Source organism: Berghia stephanieae, chromosome 12, assembly GCF_034508935.2.
Source record: "Berghia stephanieae isolate SIO BIC M18660-M18661 chromosome 12, UCSD_Bste_1.3, whole genome shotgun sequence".
NCBI lineage: Eukaryota > Metazoa > Mollusca > Gastropoda > Nudibranchia > Aeolidiidae > Berghia > Berghia stephanieae.
The window spans coordinates 36,235,444-36,257,593 of NC_088371.1; the positions used below are offsets into that span (position 1 = coordinate 36,235,444).

Consider the following 22,150-nt stretch of genomic DNA (forward strand, 5'->3'; position numbering starts at 1 on the left):
GCCAGGCGGAGTTGTCGTACCAATAAGGTCGCAGGTTCAAACCCCACCACCGCCGCGAAAAAAATTTTTATTCTCTATTGTCTTCTGGCACTTTTCTACTCACTTCATATCTTGTTGTTACCAACATAAGTGCCTGCTCCACTCACTTTTCTGAATTAAAAATTCACCCCATACACCGGAGCATACTCAATGTCTCAATCGTTTCTATGTTATATGTTTGTGATGAGAATATTGGCTATTAAGCTTAACTGCTGGTCAAAATTACTTCGCGATGGTGGTGAACGAATCGGCGATCTCAAGAAGTGGGTGAGAGAGGGATCTAGAAATGACTTTGGGTTTGAAACGAATATTTTTGTGTTCGTGGATAGCTCACACGGTAGAGCCACGCTCTCACCTGCCAGGCGGAGTTGTCGTACCAATAAGGTCGCAGGTTCAAACCCCACCACCGCCGCGAAAAAATTTTTTATTCTCTATTGTCTTCTGGCACTTTTCTACTCACTTCATATCTTGTTGATACCAACATAAGTGCCTGCTCCACTCACTTTTCTGAATTAAAAATTCACCCCATACACCGGAGCATACTCAATGTCTCAATCGTTTCTATGTTATATGTTTGTGATCAGAATATTGGCTATTAAGCTTAACTGCTGGTCAAAATTACTTCGCGATGGTGGTGAACGAATCGGCGATCTCAAGAAGTGGGTGAGAGAGGGATCTAGAAATGACTTTGGGTTTGAAACGAATATTTTTGTGTTCGTGGATAGCTCACACGGTAGAGCCACGCTCTCACCTGCCAGGCGGAGTTGTCGTACCAATAAGGTCGCAGGTTCAAACCCCACCACCGCCGCGAAAAAATTTTTTATTCTCTATTGTCTTCTGGCACTTTTCTACTCACTTCATATCTTGTTGAGCTTCTTAGCCAAGCGCATCCTATCTATATCCTTTTATGGTCAACAGATCTCACACAACTGGACTTTTTATAACAACAAGAAATGAAGCGAGTTGGAAAGTGCCAGAAGACAACAGAGAATAAAAAAACTTATTCTTTGTTGTCTTCTGGCACTTTCCAACTCACTTCATTTCTTGTTTTATTTTCAACATAAGTGCCTGCTCCATTCACTTTTCTGGACTTTTTAGACAATGTCCCGTCCCACATGTTAAATGTTGCTGTTGGCCTTAGACCCTTTGTAAAGCGCTTTGAGCACGCTTAGTGGATATTGTGCTAAATAAAAACTCAACTATATATTCTTTTTACACTACTGGTCTTTTTATACAATGTCCCGTCCTACATGTTAAATGTTGCTGTTGGCCAGAGACCCCTTGTAAAGCACTTTGAGCACGCTTAGTGGATATTGCTCTATATAATATTAAAGCTCTGTTTTTAAAAATTTTAGACGGGGATGCCTAAAGGACAAAGTGTACCCAATGAAACCTCCAACAATTGCCGAGTTGGAGCAATCATTGAACACCGAATGAACGTAAATACAAAAGCAATACGCTGCAACAGTCGTAACGTCACTTCCCTCGTAATGCAATGATGCATGGTAACTTATGAAATATTTCTCCGACGAGCATAAAAACGTATGAGGAAAAAAAACCCATTATAAATCTTATCATGTTTTAACTTTTACACATTCTGATCACAAGACATATGAAAAGTTGTAGCCAGTATGAAGAATAAAAAGTACCGATTTTCTTTGTTTAGAACCACGATGGCCGCCGTTGCTGGGCGACGTGACATCAGAACACTGAATCCAATTCTATCTTGATAAAATATATTCTGATTTTCTATTGCATGCTTCTCAATAGCGATGATGTCTGGACAAAAATATATATCCGTTTGAGAGAACAGGCGATGAAAATGATAATGTTTGTAAATTCTTACATTGGTCGAAAATTAAACAAATAATAACAAAGACCTGGTTTAAAATTATTTATCGAGTGTATTTTCAGTGGTGGAAATGAGGGGGGGGGGGTACCCTGTATATATATATTTTTTCATCTATCTATCTATCTATCTATCTATCTATCTATCTATCTATCTAATATATCTAATCTATCTATCTATCTATCTATCTATCTATCTAATATATCTAATCTATCTATCTATCTATCTATCTATCTATCTATCTATCTATCTATCTATCTATCTATCTATACTATCTATCTAATCTATCTATCTAATCTATCTATCTATCTATCTATCTATCTATCTATCTATCTATCTATCTATCTATCTATCTATCTATCTATCTATCTATCTATCTATCTATCTATCTATCTATCTATCTATCTATCTATCTATCTATCTATCTATCTATCTATCTATCTATCTATCTATCTATCTATCTATCTATCTATCTATCTATCTATCTATCTATCTATCTATCTATCTATCTATCTATCTATCTATCTATCTATCTATCTATCTATCTACGAGGGCTCTTTCAGAAATAACCGAAAAATGCCCATTGCTCAGCAACCAGTGGAGATTTTTTAATTCTGTAAACGACATGATATTCTTTATTTCCTTACGGATATTCCCAGAAATTATGAAGTGCATCATTTTGCACAATGAATTTCTAGACAATTTTAAAGATGGCGGCCCACCTTGAAACTTGGTCAAAGGAGGAAATCAGAGCTGTCATACGTTTTTTGAACGCCAAAAGTCTGAATCCTACCGAAATTCATAAAGAACTTCAGAGTGTATATGGTGAGCATGTTATAAGCCGTACACAAGTCTATCACTGGTGTAATTTGTTTGAAGCCGGCCATTCCGACTTGACAGACAGGGAAGGGAGAGGGCGTTCGATAACTGCGACGTCAGAAGACAATGTGAAGCGAGTTGATGAGCTTATTCGTCAAGACAGGAGTTTGAAACTTCATGAAATCTCAAGCAGTCTTGAAATTTCGGAAACTTCTGCCCATAGAATTGTATTTGATGAACTTGGCTACAGAAAAGTCAGCGCAAGATGGGTTCCTAAGCAATTGACAGACAATCATAAAGAACAAAGATTGGACATCTGCAGGGAACTTTTGAGAAGAAGCAAGAGCTCACGCAGGGTTCACGGGCATACTGCCAACGCCGGCGGAGACTTTATAGGATACGATGTGACTTTTCTTGGCAGCATAGTCACCGGTGATGAGACTTGGTTGCACCATTGCACCCCAGAAACAGAAGCAAGATTCGATGACATGGAAACATCCATCCTCACCTGTCGCGAAGAAATTCAAAGTCATGCGTCAGCAAAGAAAATAATGGGAACTGTTTTCTGGGACAGTCGTGGTGTTATTCTGTTCGAAACCTTACAACCTGGAGAAACAATCAATGCTGCAAGGTACTGCCAAACTCTTGACAGGCTTAGGGAGGCCATTCGCAGAAAGCGCACAGGGCAGTTGACCAACGGGGTCATTTTGCAACACGACAACGCTACACCCCACACAGCACGAGTGACGCAAGGTTAGCTAGAGAAATATGGATGGGAGATTTTGCCACACCCACCACATAGTCCAGACCTCGCACCATCTGATTATCACCTCTGTGGGCCACTGAAACGTGAGCTGGCAGGAAAGCGCTTTGATGTCGATGAAGAGCTTGTTGACCATGTGCGGAAATGGCTACAAAACCTTGACGGAAATTTCTTCCGAGAGGGTATCTATTCCATGGTGCGGCGTTGGCAGAAGTGTGTCGACAGACTTGGCTGTTACGTAGAGAAATGAAGGACGAGTCAAGGTATGAACACGTGCAAGAATTTTGTTGATAGTATAAAAAACGCGGATTTTACAGGCATTTTTCGGTTAATTATGAAAGAGCCCTCGTATCTATCTATCTATCTATCTATCTATCTATCTATCTATCTATCTATCTATCTATCTATCTATCTATCTATCTATCTATCTATCTATCTATCTATCTATCTATCTATCTATCTATCTATCTATCTATCTAATCTAATCTAATCTAATCTATCTAATCTATCTATCTATCTATCTATCTATCTATCTATCTATCTATCTATCTATCTATCTATCTATCTATCTATCTAATATATCTAATCTATCTATCTATCTATCTATCTATCTATCTATCTATCTATCTATCTAATATATCTAATCTATCTATCTATCTATCTATCTATCTATCTATCTATCTATCTATCTATCTATCTATCTATCTATCTAATATATCTAATCTATCTATCTATCTATCTATCTATCTATCTATCTATCTAATCTATCTATCTATCTATCTATCTATCTATCTATCTATCTATCTATCTATCTATCTATCTATCTATCTATCTATCTATCTAATATATCTAATCTATCTATCTATCTATCTATCTATCTATCTATCTATCTATCTATCTATCTATCTAATATATCTAATCTATCTATCTATCTATCTATCTATCTATCTATCTATCTATCTATCTATCTATCTAATATATCTAATCTATCTATCTATCTATCTATCTATCTAATCTATCTATCTATCTATCTATCTATCTATCTATCTATCTATCTATCTATCTATCTATCTATCTATCTATCTATCTATCTATACTATCTATCTATCTATCTAATATATCTAATCTATCTATCTATCTATCTATCTATCTATCTATCTATCTAATTATCTATCTATCTATCTATCTATCTATCTATCTATCTATCTATCTATTATCTATCTATCTATCTATCTAATTATCTAATCTATCTATCTATCTATCTTCTATCTATCTATCTATCTATCTATCTATCTATCTATCTATCACTATCTATCTATCTATCTATTATCTATCTATCTCTATCTATCTATCTATCTATCTATCTATCTATCTATCTATCTATCTATCTATCTATCTATCTATCTATCTATCTATCTATCAATCTATCTATTAGTCAGATCTATCCACAAAACTGTATGTATTTATTTATTTTTCTATCTACATAATAATTTCAAATAATAATAAGAATGATAGTTTTATAAAAAAAACCGAAACAAACATGTCCGACAACTTTGCGATATGCCTAACATTACCTACCACAAAAGTAGTCCTTCAGAGCTATTAGGCTCATCATGGAGCCGGAGTTTGTCCCACGTTCCTGTATGTAGCGTGAAACGGACAATAACAATTGCTTGCTACTTTTGGATAGGACGCTAGTCTATCGCAACGTACTATTATGGACATCTATAGTATTATTATAGCATGTATATATTATGACAACGGTGTGTGGGTGTGTGAACAATAACGTCTGTGTTTGTTTGAGTTCCCATGTTAGCAATTGCTTACTATCTTTTGGATAGGACGCGAGTCAATCGCAAAGTACTATTATGGACACCTATCTGGGTGGGGATCCTGACCTCCCATAGTGGGCAGGGAGGTACATACTGTGTCTTCTATCCCCCCATACCCGTTTTCCAATTGTTTTCTGTCATTGTCTTGGAATGAGATTACTTAGTTTTGTTCTGATCCTTGCCGGAGTTCCTTGGCTGGGAGGGAAACAGTCGAATGTATAGTTATAGTTTTGGGAGATGATATGTATTTCCTTGTAAATCATCTCTCTGTTATGCATTGTATTATGTTTAGTTTACATATTATATAATATGATTGGTAAACATTTGAGTGTTTTCCTCTTAGTTGGGACCTGTGCTTGTGTCTGGATGAGACTTTTAGGTGATCATAAAGTACTTTGGCGGTGTGCTCTTGGAATCTACATCTGATCCCTATTTGAATCAATTTCCCTTTGTCTTACCTTTTCTTTTGTGCTTTAATTGTAATTCTAGAACTTTTTACTATCCCCTTTTCTTTGTTTTTACTGGCGCTGATATGACCTTAATGTGTTGCAAGAGCCGTAAAACCCTTAATAACAAACAAAAACAAAACAATGGACACCTATGATATTATTATAGCATGTACTCGTATATATGACAACGGTGTGTGGGTGTGTGAACAATAACGTCTGTGTTTGTTTGAGTTCCCATGTTAGCAATTGCTTACTATCTTTTGGATAGGACGCTAGTCTATCGCAAAGTACTATTATGGACATCTATAATATTATTATAGCATGTATATACGACAACGGTGTGTGGGTGTGTCAACAATAAGGTCTGTGTTTGAGTTCCCATGTTAGCAATAGGATTCAGTAGTCGTAACGTCACTTCCTTCCTAATGACGCATGGTAACTTAGTAACACTGGCTCTAAACTATCGGAACAATGGCGGACGCCCGTATGAAATATTTCTCCGGCGAGCATAAAAGCGTTTCCAGAGGAAAAAAACCCATCAATTTGATCATGTTTTGACTTTTACATATTCTGATCACAAGACATACGAAAAGGGAACGAAAAGCTCTAGCTAGCATGAAGAATAAAAAGTAATGATTTTCTTTGTTTAGAACCAAGATGGCCGCCGTTGCCGGGCGCGTGACATCAGACTACTGAATCGTATTGCTTACTATATTTTGGATATGACGCTAGTCAAGTACTATTATGGACACCTATAATATTATTATAGATAGAATGCGCTTGGCCAAGGAGTTCACAACATTGCCATCCGGAAGTAGAACGGACCAACACACAAACTCTGTGTAACCATGAACTTTTATAGTCTGGTTAATACAGTTTAGTGAGAACAACTCACAAACGCGGATGGCAAAAACAATAACAAAGGCCTGAGTGACGTCATCTGCATACTATCTATACTTCCGGATGGCAATGTTGTGAACTCCTTGGCCAAGCGCATTCTATCTATATATGTCAACGATGTGTGGGTGTGTGAACAATGACGTCTGTGTTTGTTTGAGTTCCCATGCCGTGTTGTATTGTACGTATGTGAAGTTACAGATGAAAAATGCGTGTAGTGTGTAGGTTGGTTTTCACTCGGGCCTTTAACTGAACGCAATAGTTAATTCTGCGTGATATTCACGACACAGCTTTCGTCTGTAATTGACTTAATGAGACCAATTGATCGTCCTTCCCCCTCCACCCCCCCCCCCTTTTTTTAAAATATATTTTACCCTCCGATCCGCGTTAAAAAAATTATATAAATATATGTGTGTCTGTTATAAAAAAAAAAAAAAACATGAAATAATAATAGTGCTCAACTTTTTGATAAAAGGACCCATTTATAAAATATTTCAAGTTCAGATAGAATGAAGATGACGTCACTCAGGTCTTTGTTATTGTTTTATGCCATCCCCGTTTATGAGTAATTCTCACTAAACTGCATTATTCCGACTATAAACGTTCATGGTTACACAGAGTTTTGTGTGTTGGTCCGTAATATTTCCGGATGGCAATGTTGTGAGCTTCTTAGCCAAGCGCATACTATCTAACCATGGGTGAAAGTTCGCCGGAAAAATCCGGCCTGGCCGGATTTTTATTTTTGAAAAAGAGGTCTCTTCGTTTTTTTTTTTTTTTTGTCTGGCCGGAATTCGAAAATGAAAAAAACCGGCAACTGGATCACCACTGTAGTTTATATAATTAACCGCACTTCTGTTTTTTCCTCTTATTGGTAGTTGCAGGATTTTTTTTTCTGAGCACCTGCCTTTGCAGGATTAATATCATTGAGTAACTTTCACCCATGTATCTAACTCACAAACATGGATGGCAAAAATAAAAAACAATAACAAAGGCCTGAGTGGCGATATTATTGAACTTTTCGCATCTAAATACCCCGACATAGTAGCGTTCTGGTGCGGGAGCTTATTATAGATAGAACGAAGATGATGTCACTCAGGTCTTTGTTATTGTTTTTTGTCATCCACGATTATGAGTACTTCTCACTAAACTGTATTAATTTGACTATAAAAGTTCATGGTTACATATGGTTTTGTGTGTTGGTTCGTTATACTTCCGGATGGCAATGTTGTGAGCTTCTTAGCCAAGTGCGTACTATCTATTTTAATCTTTACTTTGGGAGATTATAATAGCATACCCATGTTTTTACCACTTCTTTGGCTGCCTGTTGAATTGACCAGCTAACTGTTTTGTAATTCTTTTTTTTTTTTTTCAGGTCTTGTCTTCGGCAAGTTTCCTCTGGACTGGACGCGGGACTTGTCCTCGTGGTGTGGATTATTGTTGTTTCTGTGAATGGTAAGTAATCGTATTTTAACTTTTTTTTGTTGTTGTTTCATAGTAATGGGAACGATCTATAGATAGTTCGAAGATGACGTCACTCAGGCCTTTGTTATTGTTTTTGCCATCCGCGTTTGTGAGTTGTTCTCACTAAACTGTATTAACCAGACTATAAACGTTCACGGTTACACAGAGTTTGTGTGTTGGTCCGTTATACTTCCGGATGGCAATGTTGTGAACTCCTTGGCCAAGCGCATTCTATCTATTAACCAGACTATAAACATTCATGGTTACACAGAGTTTGTGTGTTGGTCCGTTATACTTCCGGATGGCAATGTTGTGAATTCCTTGGCCAAGCGCATTCTATCTATTAACCTGACTATAAACATTCATGGTTACACAGAGTTTGTGTGTTGGTCCGTTATACTTCCGGATGGCAATGTTGTGAACTCCTTGGCCAAGCGCATTCTATCTATTAACCTGACTATAAACATTCATGATTACACAGAGTTTGTGTGTTGGTCCGTTATACTTCCGGATGGCAATGTTGTGAACTCCTTGGCCAAGCGCATACTATCTATAGAAGGTTCGCAATTGGATTCAATAGTCTGATGTCACGCCGCCCGGCAACGGCGGCCATCTTGGTTCTAAACAAAGAAAATGATTACTTTTTATTTTTCATGCTGGCTAGAACTTTTCATATGCCTTGTGATCAGAATGTGTAAAAGTCAAAACATGATCAAATTTATGTTGTTTTTTTTTCCTCTGGACGTTTTTATGCTCACCGGGGAAATATTTCATACAGCCGTCCGCCATTGATCCGATAGTTTAGAGCCAGTGTTACTAAGTTACCATACGTCATTAGGAAGGAAGTGACGTTACGACTGTTGAAGAGTATTGACGCCACTCAGATCTTTGTTGTTGTTTTCTAGTTAGACAGCTGTTTTAATGAATAGTTCTCACTTACTTATATCGTTCAGACAAGAGACATTTAGGGGTTACCCATAGTTTTGTGCGTCGGTTCGTTATATCCGACTGGCGGGTGTTGTGAGTATTTTACCTAAACGCATATCATCAAATATTCGGGGTTTTCGTCCAACCTGGTCATCGACCACATGATTCGTCGCTGTCCAAGGATTGGATATTTCTTGATAAATGTAAACGCGCTGCTTTGTTTTACGATAATATGAAAGCTGTAAACATACCCAAGGTGATCAAAGTGACCGAGAGTGATCGTAGCCATCGTTAACTTATAGCCTGACGCTGACCAAAAAATCACGTCAAAATGCCAGTCTATGACCACAAAAGAAAACAAATCGTGAGTTATATTCAATCGTTCAACCAATGGGACCACTTGTTTACATGAGCTCTACTAACGACAACTCGCTAGGCGGTGCAAAGACCAAATAATGAGGTCAAAATGCCAGTCTTTTTGGGTTTCAGTGTCCGACAGTGGGTCAGACAGACAGAATTGATAATTATTTTACTTAAACGCATACTAATGTGCAATACCTGTCGCTGAGTTTAGCCATTACTGCAATTGTTTGTTGAATAATGACTGCGGCGAGAGAGGGAGAGAGAAAGAGAGAGTGAGAGACAGAGACATAGAAATACAGAGTGTGTGTGTGAGAGTGAGAGAGACAGTGTGTGTGTGTGTGTGAGAGAGAGAGAGAGAGAGAGAGAGAGACAGACAGACAGAGTGTGTGTGTGTGTGTGTGTGTGTGAGAGAGAGAGAGAGAGAGAGAGAGTTGTCATGAAACCCCTGCTATCGTCCATCCATCATTCCTTCCTTCCTTCACCCACCATTTTCCTGATGTCCGCTCTGCTCTCACTGACTGCTTGCTTCCATTACAAAAACACTCATTTTATTATTATGCTCTCCATCCACCATCCACTCACTCACTCACTCACTCACCCAATCACTCTCCTCCTCCTCTTCTGAGTTCGCATTTTATTTATATTTATTTACGTACTAACTGCCTGTTGGATCTGTCTCTCTCGCTATCCAACAGGGTTGTCAGATTGGCGTCTTGAACGACAAATTAAAGGGACTGACGCTTTTTCTTTTTCTTTCTTTATATATATATATAATATATATATATATATATATATATATATATATATATATATAATATATATATATATATATATACTTTTTTTTCTTCTTTTTTTTTTAAATGGCGATAGGCTTCAACAGTCGTGACGTCACTTCCCTCTTAATGACGCATTGTAACTTAGTAACTGGTTCTAAACTATCGGAACAATGGCGGACGCCCTTGTGAAATACTTCTCCTACGAGCATAAAAGCGTATCCAGAGGGGGAAAAAACCCCATTATAAATCTGATCATGTTTTGACTTTTACACAGTCTGATCACATGACACGTGAAACGTTCTAGCCAGCATGAAGAATAAAAAGTGCCGATTTTCTTTGATTAGAACCAAGCTGCTCGTTGCTGGGCGGACGTGACATCAGACTATTGAATCCTATTTGGCATAGAAAAATTGGGTTGGTCAACTTGGCATTTATCTATTTATTCATTTATTTATGTGTTAATTTGCCCCCAAACGCTTGATTTTACCTGTGTAAACGACAAGTACACACTTATGTCGCAAGATTTATTGCTTATCAATCGGACCCAGACATGTCAAAAAGAAATTTCCACGACTGCAGGATATAAGAGGATCGAGATTTATTTCTATACTTCCCATTTTATCAGGAGAAAAATAAGGTAGTGTGGCTAAAAAAAAACAACCCCAAAAAACAAAACCTTCCGCGTTTTTACAGACCAAAATTTGGCATGTTTCTGAAATCTGATTTTGGCATTTTGTGGAGAGAAAAATCTGACAACCTCGCTACCCTCTTCCCCCCCCCCCCCCCCCCCCCCCCCCCCCCCCCCCCCCCTCTTCCTTCTCCTCCTCCACCTCCACCACCACCACTCGATATCTTGTAGTGACGTCAAAGCAAAATGACGGCCGAATCGGTGAGAGAAGAGTGGCGCAAACACAGCCAGCAGACGACTGACTGACGTCTGCCTCGGTGTAAACAGACTGATGGATGTACGCACATGACTAAAACACCTTAATTTTATTTTGGCCAGTAAAAGTTTACTTGAGCTTTTTTATAGATAGAATGAAGTTGACGTCAATCAGGTCTTTGTTATTGTTTTTTTGTTTTTTTTTTTGCCATCCGCGTTTATGAGTGTTTCTCACTAAACTGTATTAAACTGAATATAAATATCGTGGTTACACACAGTTTTTGTGTGTTGGTCCGTTATACTTCCAGATGGCAATTCATAGCCAAGCGCATACTATCTATCGAGCAATATCCACTAAACGTGCTCAAAGCGCTTTGCAAAGGGTTCCTGACTAACAGCAACACGTAAAATGTAGAAGGAGACATGACGCCTGTTAGGCGATATTTCAATATTATTATTTTTTCAGACAGAAACCTGTTAACGGCCAGGTTACTCCTTACACCTGAATGCGTTGAGAGAATGTGAGTATAGAGCCTTTTCCAAGAACTCAACTATGCGCCAGAGCCTTTTCCAAGAACTCAACTATGCGCCGAGCGAGGCTCGAACCCAGGACTTTCCGATTCTAAAGCGAGTGTCATACCACTAGTCCACATTATAGCTCCACTAAGTTGTAACTTTATTCCCATTGATGAATATCGATCCAGTGAGATGACACCCTTCACTCTCCCCCCCCCCACCCCCTATTGAACAATAGCTTTGGAACCAAGTCTCAGGTTGAATTCTTCTTCTTCTTCTTCTTCTTCTTCTTCTTCTTCTTCTTCTTCTTCTTCTTCTTCTTCTTCTTCTTCTTCTTCTTCTTCTTCTTCTTCTTCTTCTTCTTCTTTCTTCTTTTCTTCTCTTCTTCTTCTTCTTCTTCTTTTCTTCTTCTTCTTCTTCTTCTTCTTCTTCTTCTTCTTCTTCTTCTTCTTCTTCTTCTTCTTCTTCTTCTTCTTCTTCTTCTTCTTCTTCTTCTTCTTCTTCTTCTTCTTCATCTTCTTCTTCTTCATTCTCTTCTTCATCATCATCTTCATCATCATCTTTATTATTATTATTATTATTTTTATTGTTATTATTATTATTATTATTATTATTATTATTATTATTATTATTATTATTATTATTATTATTATTATTATTATTATTATTATTATTTTATTATTATCATCATTATTGTTGTTGTTGTTATTCAGTTTTGAATCGATAGGTGTTTGAAGTAAGTATTTTATGGCCAAAAACAATAAATAAATAAATGTTTCATAGCTCTGGAATTAAGACATCTCAGGTTGGATTATGATATTATTTAGTTTTGAATGGATAGATGTTTGAAATAAATATTTTATGGCCAAAAAAAAAAAACAATAAATAAATAAATGTATCTAAATGTATCATAGCTTTTGATGGAGTTTTAAACATTTTTGTTTTATTATTTAGATTTGAATCGATAGATGTTTGAAATAATTATTTTATGGCCAATTTTTTTTTAAAGGACAGAAAAGAACAAAATGAATGCGATTTGTCAGGTTTCGATCGAACAGACGATGAAATAGTGGCGGGAAGATGCTATGAGTAGAATGGTGTGTATCGTATAGAGGACGATAGTAAGTGCGCGTGCATTCCTTTGCTTTGCGTGCATGCTTGCGCGTGTTTGCGTGTGAGAGCGAACAAGTAGCAAAGTCGAGCTACTGGGGGGAAGGAAAGGGTTTTAAGAGGGGGGGGGGGGGGGTAAAGCTGGGGATGGAGGGACAGAGATTAGAGGTGGTGGGGGCGGTGGAGGTTGCTGGGTTGTATTTTTAATTATTTTTTTATTATTAGGGTAGTCACGTGTAGTATGTATGTAAGTGACGCACTTATATTATGTGTTTTTAAATTTTGTGTGTGTGCGTTCTTGTTTGTGTGTGTGTGTGTGTGTGTGTGTGTGTGTGTGTGTGTGTGTGTGAGAGAGAGAGAGATGGGGGGCAGAAAAATAAAGGGATAGATACATAGCGTAGATACAGTGAGAGCTAGAGGTAGATACACAATACAGGGAGAGGGGAAAAAAGGGGGGGGGGAGAGAAAGAGAGAGAGAGAGAGAGAGAGAGAGAGAGAGAGAGAGAGAGAGAGGGGTCAGAAATATAAAGGGAGAGATACATAGCATAGATACAGTGAGAGCTAGAGGTAGATACACAATACAGGGAGAGGGGGGAAAGGAGAGAGAGAGAGAGAGAGAGAGAGAGAGAGAGAGAGAGAGAGAGAGGGGGGGGGGGTCAGAAATATAAAGGGAGGGATACATAGCATAGATACAGTGAGAGCTAGAGGTAGATACACAATACAGGGAGAGGGGAAAAAGGAGAGAGAGATAGAGAGAGAGAGAGAGAGGGAGAGGGAGAGAGAGAGAGAGAGAGAGAGAGAGAGAGAGAGAGAGAGAGAGAGAGAGAGAGAGAGAGAGAGATGCTGTGCTAACTTAGTTACAAACCGTTCGAATCCAATGAAAACTAGGAGTGAGACATTCCGCGATAAAAAATCTAACTATATATGACAAGGTTTTCCAATGGTAGGGGTGGAATAAGAGTTAGAGTGAAAAGATAATATAGATAGTTCGAAGATGACGTCTTTGTTATTGTTTTTTGCCATCCGCGTTTATGAGTAATGCTCACTTAACTGTATTAACCTGACTATAAACGTTCATGGATACACACAGTTTTGTATGTTGGTCCGTTATACTTCCGGATGGCAATGTTATGAGCTTCTTAGCCAAGCGCATACTATCTATAAAGAACTGAAAAGTGTGTATGAAAGGTGCCAGATAAAGCAATAAAGAAAACAAAAAATCAGTCTACCTCCACTGGGGATCGAACCTCAGACTTTCTGATTACCGGTCAGACGTGATACCATTATTATACACTTGTTCAGTTCTTTATCTCACACTGGTGCCTGCACGGTAGTGTCACGCTCTCACCGGACAGGAGTTGTCGTACCAGTAAGGTCGCGGGTTCAAAACCCCCATCACCGCCGCGAAAACTTTTTATTCTCTATTGTCTTCTGGCACTTTCCTACTCACTTCATCTCTTGTTGTTATCTTAATTTCTAACTTTTGATATTTTTAAAAAGAAATAAAAAACATCATCTCTCTCTTTTTGATCACGATGTTTTGTAAACATTTGATTTGAGTTTTGTTTCCTTTAGTTGGATCTTGTGCTTGCGTCTCTGGATGGGACATTTAGATAATTTTGAGCTTTTATATAGAGCAATATCTACCCAATGGTTCTCAAAGCGCTTTACAAAGGAATCACTAACCGACAGCAACACGTAACATATTATAGAACGAGATATGACGCCTGTTAGGCGATATATTACATTTTTTCCGATAGAAAATAAGACATCATCATCGAGCGAGCTGCACCGATCACAAGCATTACCAAGGTCGCCATGGCCGGCAGTCATCATTGTCGTCGTTGTTATTATCATCATATTCATCATCATAATCAACAGCAACAACAACAACACCAACCGTATTTCTAATCACTGTTTGTTTGCTGCTATTAAGTTGAGTTCTTGGAAAATGCTCTATACCCACATTCTCTCACCGTACTCAGGTGTAAAATGAGTACCTATCCGTTAACAGGGTTATCTCTAATACGGCTGGTGTTGTTGTTGTTGTTGTTGTTGTTGTTGTTGTGGTTGTTGTTATTGATGATGATGATGACGATAATAACAACGACGACAGTGATGACGACTGACGGCCACGACGACCTTGGTAATGCTTGTGATCGGTCGGTGCAGCTCGCTCGATGATGATGTCTTATTTCCTATCGATCATTGCAGCAGCAGCAACAGTAGCAGCATCATCACTCCCAGTTGTTTTTCCAGAATTCTATGATGAATCTGAACTTTGAGAAAAGGTTGACACGTTCGTTAGACGACGCGAATTGGATAGGACGATGATGCACTCACCGTCAAAACACTTTTTTAAAACTTTTTATTTTTAAATTTTACACGGTGGCTTGATTGATTGAACTTGAACCCACCACCTTCGGATTGGGGCTCGTTTTATTCGATAGAGATAGTTCGAAGATGACGTCACTCAGGTCTTTGTTATTGTTTTTTTTTGCCATCCGCGTTTATGAGTAATGCTCACTGAACTGTATTAATCCTGACTATAAACGTTCATGGATACACATAGTTTTGTGATTTGGTCCGTTATACTTCCGGATGGCAATGTTATGAGCTTCTTAGCCAAGCGCATACTATCTATATAAGACTGATGTACTCCGTGAAAACATATCGTTTAAAAAAAAAATTTGAACAGAAAACTCGTCCTTGAAAAATATAATATATCGATCGATTGACTCACTCAATCCAAGATATTTTTGCCCTTTTTTTAAAATTGGAAAAAATGTATTAAAAATGAGCATGTACAGAGATAGTTTTTTTGTTTTTTTCAACTATCATTAACATGTAAATACTAAAAACATTAGCTTTGATAATGCGCCAAGAGGAGACACTGGGTAGCTGCGAATCGGCTTCGGTCGAGGAGCTGCCTTACGGCCGGTGCGTTACATCAGTGGGGTCTAACTTCCTGTCCAATATGTCCACGCTGTGGGCAAGAACCCGAACCGGCAGAGCATCTAGTCGAAAGGTGTGTTGTGACGATGCTACCAGGCGGGTTCGCGACGGTGCACGAATGCGGACAGGACTTTGCTGATTGGGTCGATCGTCATAACATAATAGTGTGAACCATAAGAAGCTGCTGCTGCCTATAATTTGTCTCAGAAAAAATGTAATAAATAAATAGGCATGGGGTAAAAGTAACCTGGTTTAACTAGGGGTACGGTATAGTCGGTGTTAGGGTTGAGTGAGTTAAACTGACTGACTGAGCCTCATCTTGTCAAAAATTCCAAATAAATACTGGGGCTTCACAAGAAAATCTTCCAAAAATAAAAAGTCCCAGGTTTGAGTTTATGACAAGATGAGGGTCATTTTAATTTTAATCCATCGATATTTGAAGTCGGGGGACATTTGTACTGGCCAAATTTATTTATATTAAAAAAATATTTATTATTATTTTTATTTTTTTCAAAGAACGGTAAATTGTAAAGGAGACAACCAAAATATAAAATTCTAGCCAAACTTTTTAAAAGGCATTTTGTTAGAATTCTTTAGATTACTTAAAGATGCGATTAGTTGTTATCAATTATATCCGTAGTACATTCAGTGTAGCAGATGCCCTTTTTCTAGCAGGGCGTGGCTTCCTGTTTACTTGGATCGGGATGGAGTTATTGAAAATTAGCAATGATGGTAATTAATAAAGAGGAACATTTATTTAGCGCATTTTCCCACGGGATTGCCACGCCCATTGTGCCGCCTCACAATGCATCCTTTATTTACACCATATTCCATTCTCATTGTCCTTTTCACGCTTTAGAAACCGGGTTAAACTCCGACTCCATTGGCCTAATGGCACCGAAGGACTGCTACTGCTGTTACTACTGCTACGACTACTACTACTACTACCACTTCTACTACTACTACTACTACTACTACTACTACTACTACTACTACTACTACTACTACTACTACTACTACTACTCTACACTACTACTACTACTACTACTACTACACTACTACTACTATACTATATACTACTACTACTACTACTACTACTACTACTACTACTACTACATACTACTACTACTACTACTACTACTACTACTACTACTACTACTACTACTACTACTACTACTACTACTACTACTACTACTACTACTACTACATACTACTACTACTACTACTACTACTACTACTACTACTACTACTACTACTACTACTACTACTACTACTACTACTACTACTACTACTACTACATACTACTAACTACTACTACTACACACTACTACTACTAACTACTACTACTACTACTACTACTACTACTACTACTACTACTACTACTACTACTACTACTTACTACTACTTCTACTACTACTACTACTACTACTACTACTACTACATACTACTACTACTACTACTACTACTACTACTACTACTACTACTACTACTACTACTACTACTACTACTACTACTACTACTACTACTACTACTACTACTACTACTACTACTACTACTACTACTACTACTACTACTACGACTACTTCTACTACTCTGGTGCCAGATTCATTTATGCGCACCTTCTGACTTAATTACCGTAACTATTTTGATCGTTGATGGCTCAAAAGATTCGTCTTGATCTATGTTATCATTATTATTGATTTTTAAAAATATTATTATTATTATTATTATTATTATTATTATTATTATTATTATTATTATTATTATTATTATTATTATTATTATTATTATTATTATTATTATTATTATATTGTTATTATTATTATTTTATTATTATTATTATTATTATTATTATTATTATTATTATTATTATTATTATTATTATTATTATTATTATATTATATTATTATTATATATTATTATTATTATTATTATTATTATTATTATTATTATTATTATTATTATTATTATTATTATTAATATTATTTTATTATTTTATTATTATTATTGTTATTGTTATTATTATTATTATTATTATTATTATTATTATTATTATTATTATTATTATTATTATTATTATTATTATTATTAGATTAAAGAAAATAATACATTAACCCTTTTACGTCACGATTGTAATCATTAAAACAGTCATTGCATTTCCCCCTTGATTTATCTGAATATAACATCAGTCTTAAAGAGAGATATTAACAGCGATATGATTCGCAGAGCTGCCAGCTGTACCACAAAATAAATAAGCATATTTGTATCTTAGCTTTTTCACCTTTGTTAGAGTGTAGTTGTATGGTTTTTCTCCCATATTGTACTTTTTTTCATGAGAATCAAATCATAATAGCGGGTGGTTGGATGGGAGCATCACCCTTGAATCATATACCTATGATGTTCGCATGGGTGTACGATCCGATAGTGATGTCGTTTCTTCTTCTCTTTACTAGCCTATCCTGCTTCTTTAGTTTGTGATTGTATTTTTGACAGGGGATATTTTTTTTTCTGTAAATCTTCTGCCTGTTTGTTCTTGGTTATTTATAATTTAGCTTATGATATCTTTAGGTTATGATTTTGATTTACATTTGTACTATTTTTGTTAGATTGCTTGTTTTTTTGTTTCAGCGGTCTCTCATATAACCTCAATTGTGTTGGAAGAGACCTAAAGCAACAAACAAACAAAAAAAAAAAAATCATAATAGTTTAATGAAAAAAAAATAAAAAATTATTATGTTTTTATGCGGCTGTGGTCTTGTGGTTACGAAGGTCCGCGGTTCTAGCCTCGCTCGGCGCATAGTTGAGTCATTGGAAAAGGCTATTTACTCGCTTTCTCTCACCCTACTCAGGCGTTAAATTAGTGCCTGACCGTTCACAGCGCCGTCTCTGTAATATCTCCTTACAAGCGTCTTGCCTCGTTATGCATGATTACGTGTTGCTGTTGGTCAGGGTGGTGTTTCATTCACCCTGTTGTGTTGATAAAGGGGAAACCCGAAACGTCCATTTGATCTGTTTTTTGTAATTAAATTGAAGCTTACATTCAGCTACACAATATTATTTTATTTCATTGTTGTAATAGAGAATGTTTTACGTGTGTTTTGACCGTATTTCCATTACAACGTTGATTGAGACCAAGACATTTGGACTTGTAAAACACGTCGGGTTCGAGTCTTCTTGGGTTGTTTTTTTTTTTTTTTTTTTTTTTTTTTGGTTTTGTTTTGTTTGTTTGTTTTGGTTGTTGTTGTTGTTGGTGTTGTTGTTGTTGTTATAGTGGGCTCTTAAATAGTGGATCCAGACTACAGTTCACATTTATGAATTTCGAGACACACACGCGCACGCACACACACACACACACACACACACACACACACACACACACACACACACGTGTTTATTACAAATCCACGTATTATTTCCATTGTTTGTTTGTTGTTACGTTTCTAACATTTTTTGTAAATTCTGTATTGATTCTATGCGTTTAGTTTAAAAGCTCACAACATCCGCCTGTCAGATACAACGTACCAACAAACACACTAAGCTATGTGTAACTTTAAACGTTTATATTGTGATTAATACAACTTGGTAAGAACTCGACATCTACTACTCTTTTAAAAAAATGGCTGACCAAAAATAATAACAAATAATCTGAGTGACGTCAATTTCGTTCCTTTTATTGCCTTTTAGTTTTAGTTTCAACTCGAATCCCGCCTCTTAAAGACTTTTAAAAAGGGCCAAGATATTCTCTCAACCGATTTGTTTGTTTTCACTTGAAAATATGAGAAGACCCGCCGTGAGTTTTTTTTTGGATTGTATCGCTTACGTCATTGTGATGGGTTGTTTACTTAATGATGATTTCCACTTGCCTCGTCCTTGGGTTCGCCCTACACGTTGACAAAACAGACTTTTTTTTTTCTTTTTCTTCTTCTTCTTTTTTTTTTTTCCTTTCATTATGTCCAGAAAACGTTTTAAGAAAACGACTTATTTCTATTTTTTTTCCAGAATATTTTAAACAAACAAACAAGATTTAAAAAACAACAACAACAAAACAAAAACCCAAAACGAGACGATTTAAAAAAAAAAGTGATTTGAAAACAAACATATTTTTATTCTTCCAATTTTGGCCATAAGACATTACGTAAATTACTTTTTTTAAAAATCGTTTTTCCAAGAAAATTATGTTCACTATAAACAACACTTTTTATATCAATAATTATATATATATATATATATAATATATATATATATATATATATATATATATATATATATATATATATATTATATAATTTATTTATTTATTTATTTTTATTTTGTTAATGTTGGCCATAAAACATTAAATAATAATTTTTGGCCAGAAAATGTTTATTAAAACAACACATTTTCATTTTATAATTTTTTTTTTATTTATTATTATTTTTTATTTTTTATTGTTTTTTTATATTCTTATTTTTTTTTTTTTTTGTAAGTTCTTCACTACCTCACTCGCATATCGAAAGATGGACTGCGACAATCCCCGACTTGTCAACAAGAGCAGCCTGTCTAGTTAACTGCCGAAATCTAGAAGAAAAAATGTTTTTAAAAAAATATAATTTGGCCAGAAACTCGTCCTTCAAATAGTAATCGATTTATATGACCCTCATCTTGGCAACAAAAAAAACGCTCAAATCTGGCACTTTCGAAGTCCGAAAAGAGAGAGAGAGAGAGAGAGAGAGAGAGAGAGAGAGAGAGAGAGAGAGAGAGAGAGAGAGAGAGAGACCCTCATCTTGGCAAAAACTCTCGTCTGGCACTTTCGATGTCCGAAAGAGAGAGAGAGAGAGAGAGAGAGAGAGAGAGAGAGAGAGAGAGTATGTGTGTGTGTATGTGTGAGAGAGAGAGAGAGAGAGAGAGAGAGAGAGAGAGAGGGGGGGGGGGGGTTGATAGACGGATGGATCGTTAGTTAGGGATCGATATAGAGATATAATATAGATAGAGTTAGGAATAGAGTCATGGGTAGATATAGATAAATAGTCAGATAGAGTAGAGAGAGTTGATGATGGAAGGGCTAGGATGACATTGGGGTTAGAATTGTTGGGAATGAGTGAGACAACGCCCTGTGACGGGATAGATAGATAGATGGATGGGGGGGGGGGGGGTGGGGGGGGGGGGGGGAGAGAGATAGAGAGAAAACAAAGAGAGAGAAAGAGAGAGATAGAGAGAAAACAGAGAGAGAGAGAGAGAGAGAGAGAGAGAGAGAGAGAGAGACGATACAAACTGTTAATGGTATGTGTTTTAGTAAAATACTCACTTGGCTTGTTCTACATTTCAGATCTAACATACCAATACGTTAACGGTACAGTCTGGTTAATACAATTTAGTGCGAATTACTCACAAATATGAATGAGAAAAAAACAAAAAAACCCGGAAAACCAATAACAAAGGCCTCAGTGACGTCATCTTCGTTCTATCTACCAGTCACATGGACATGGACATAGACATATTTTCTGAATGGGCTTGATGATTTATTGGAGTGAATGAAACTCACTACTCACTAAATGGGAGCGATCCGTATTCATGTTTTCGTCCAACCAAGTCATTAATCACGTGATTTGTTGCTGTCCAACGATTGGATATTTCTTAACAAATGTAAACACGCTGCTTTGTTTATGAAAGTTATAAATATACCCATGTGTCAGCTGAACAAAATGATCAATCGTGATGTTAGATATTTCAAAAGCTGTGAACACTTTTCACTATGTAGGTCACTTTGAGCACATTTTGCAATGTGACCAATGACCTCGAGTTCATGGAAATGTAATAAAGGTCATGCCCATTCGAAAATACTTGTCTTAGCGTTTGGGGTAAAGTAAATTGTGATTTGGGGGGGGGGGGGGGGGGGGGGGTATCCTTTTTGTCCTGATCACGAATCACCTTTATATAGATAGAATGCGCTTGGCCAAGGAGTTCACAACATTGCCATCCGGAAGTATAACGGACCAACACACAAACTCTGTGTAACCATGAACTTTTATAGGCTGGTTAATACAGTTTAGTGAGAACAACTCACAAACGCGGATGGCAAAAACAATAACAAGGCCTGAGTGACGTCATCTGCATACTACTATACTTCGATGGCAATGTTGTGAACTCCTTGCCAACATAGCCTGATGACGTCATCTTCGAACTATCTTATCTCTCTCCTCCCTCTTTATCATTCTCTCTCCTCTCCCCCCTCCTCCTCTACCTCTCTTCTCTCTCTCATATCATCTTCTGCCTATCTCTTCACTCGTCTTCCTCTCTCTCTCTCTCTCTATTTCTTCATCTATCTATCTATCTTCTTCTTCTATCTTCTATCTGTCTATCTTTCTATCTATCTGTCTGTCTGTCTGTCTACCTGTCTATTTTTCTATCTATCTATCTATCTATCTATCTATCTATCTATCTATCTATCTATCTATCTATCTATCTATCTATCTATCTATCTGTTATCTATCTGTCTTCTGTCTATCTATCTATCTTCTTCTATCTTCTGTCT

At 36.8% G+C, this 22,150-nt stretch overlaps 1 protein-coding gene across 4 annotated transcripts in view; it reads left to right on the forward strand.

Moving 5' to 3' along the window:
- The window catches only part of LOC144957881 (diacylglycerol kinase beta-like), a 156,689-nt gene that overhangs the window by 10,132 nt on the left and 124,407 nt on the right, over window positions 1–22,150 (forward strand). For all 4 annotated transcript variants that reach the window (XM_078889394.1, XM_078889395.1, XM_078889396.1 and 1 more), the window contains exon 2: window positions 8,021–8,100. The gene's annotated coding sequence lies outside the window, so the exon portion shown is untranslated. The remainder of the gene's footprint in view (window positions 1–8,020; window positions 8,101–22,150) is intronic.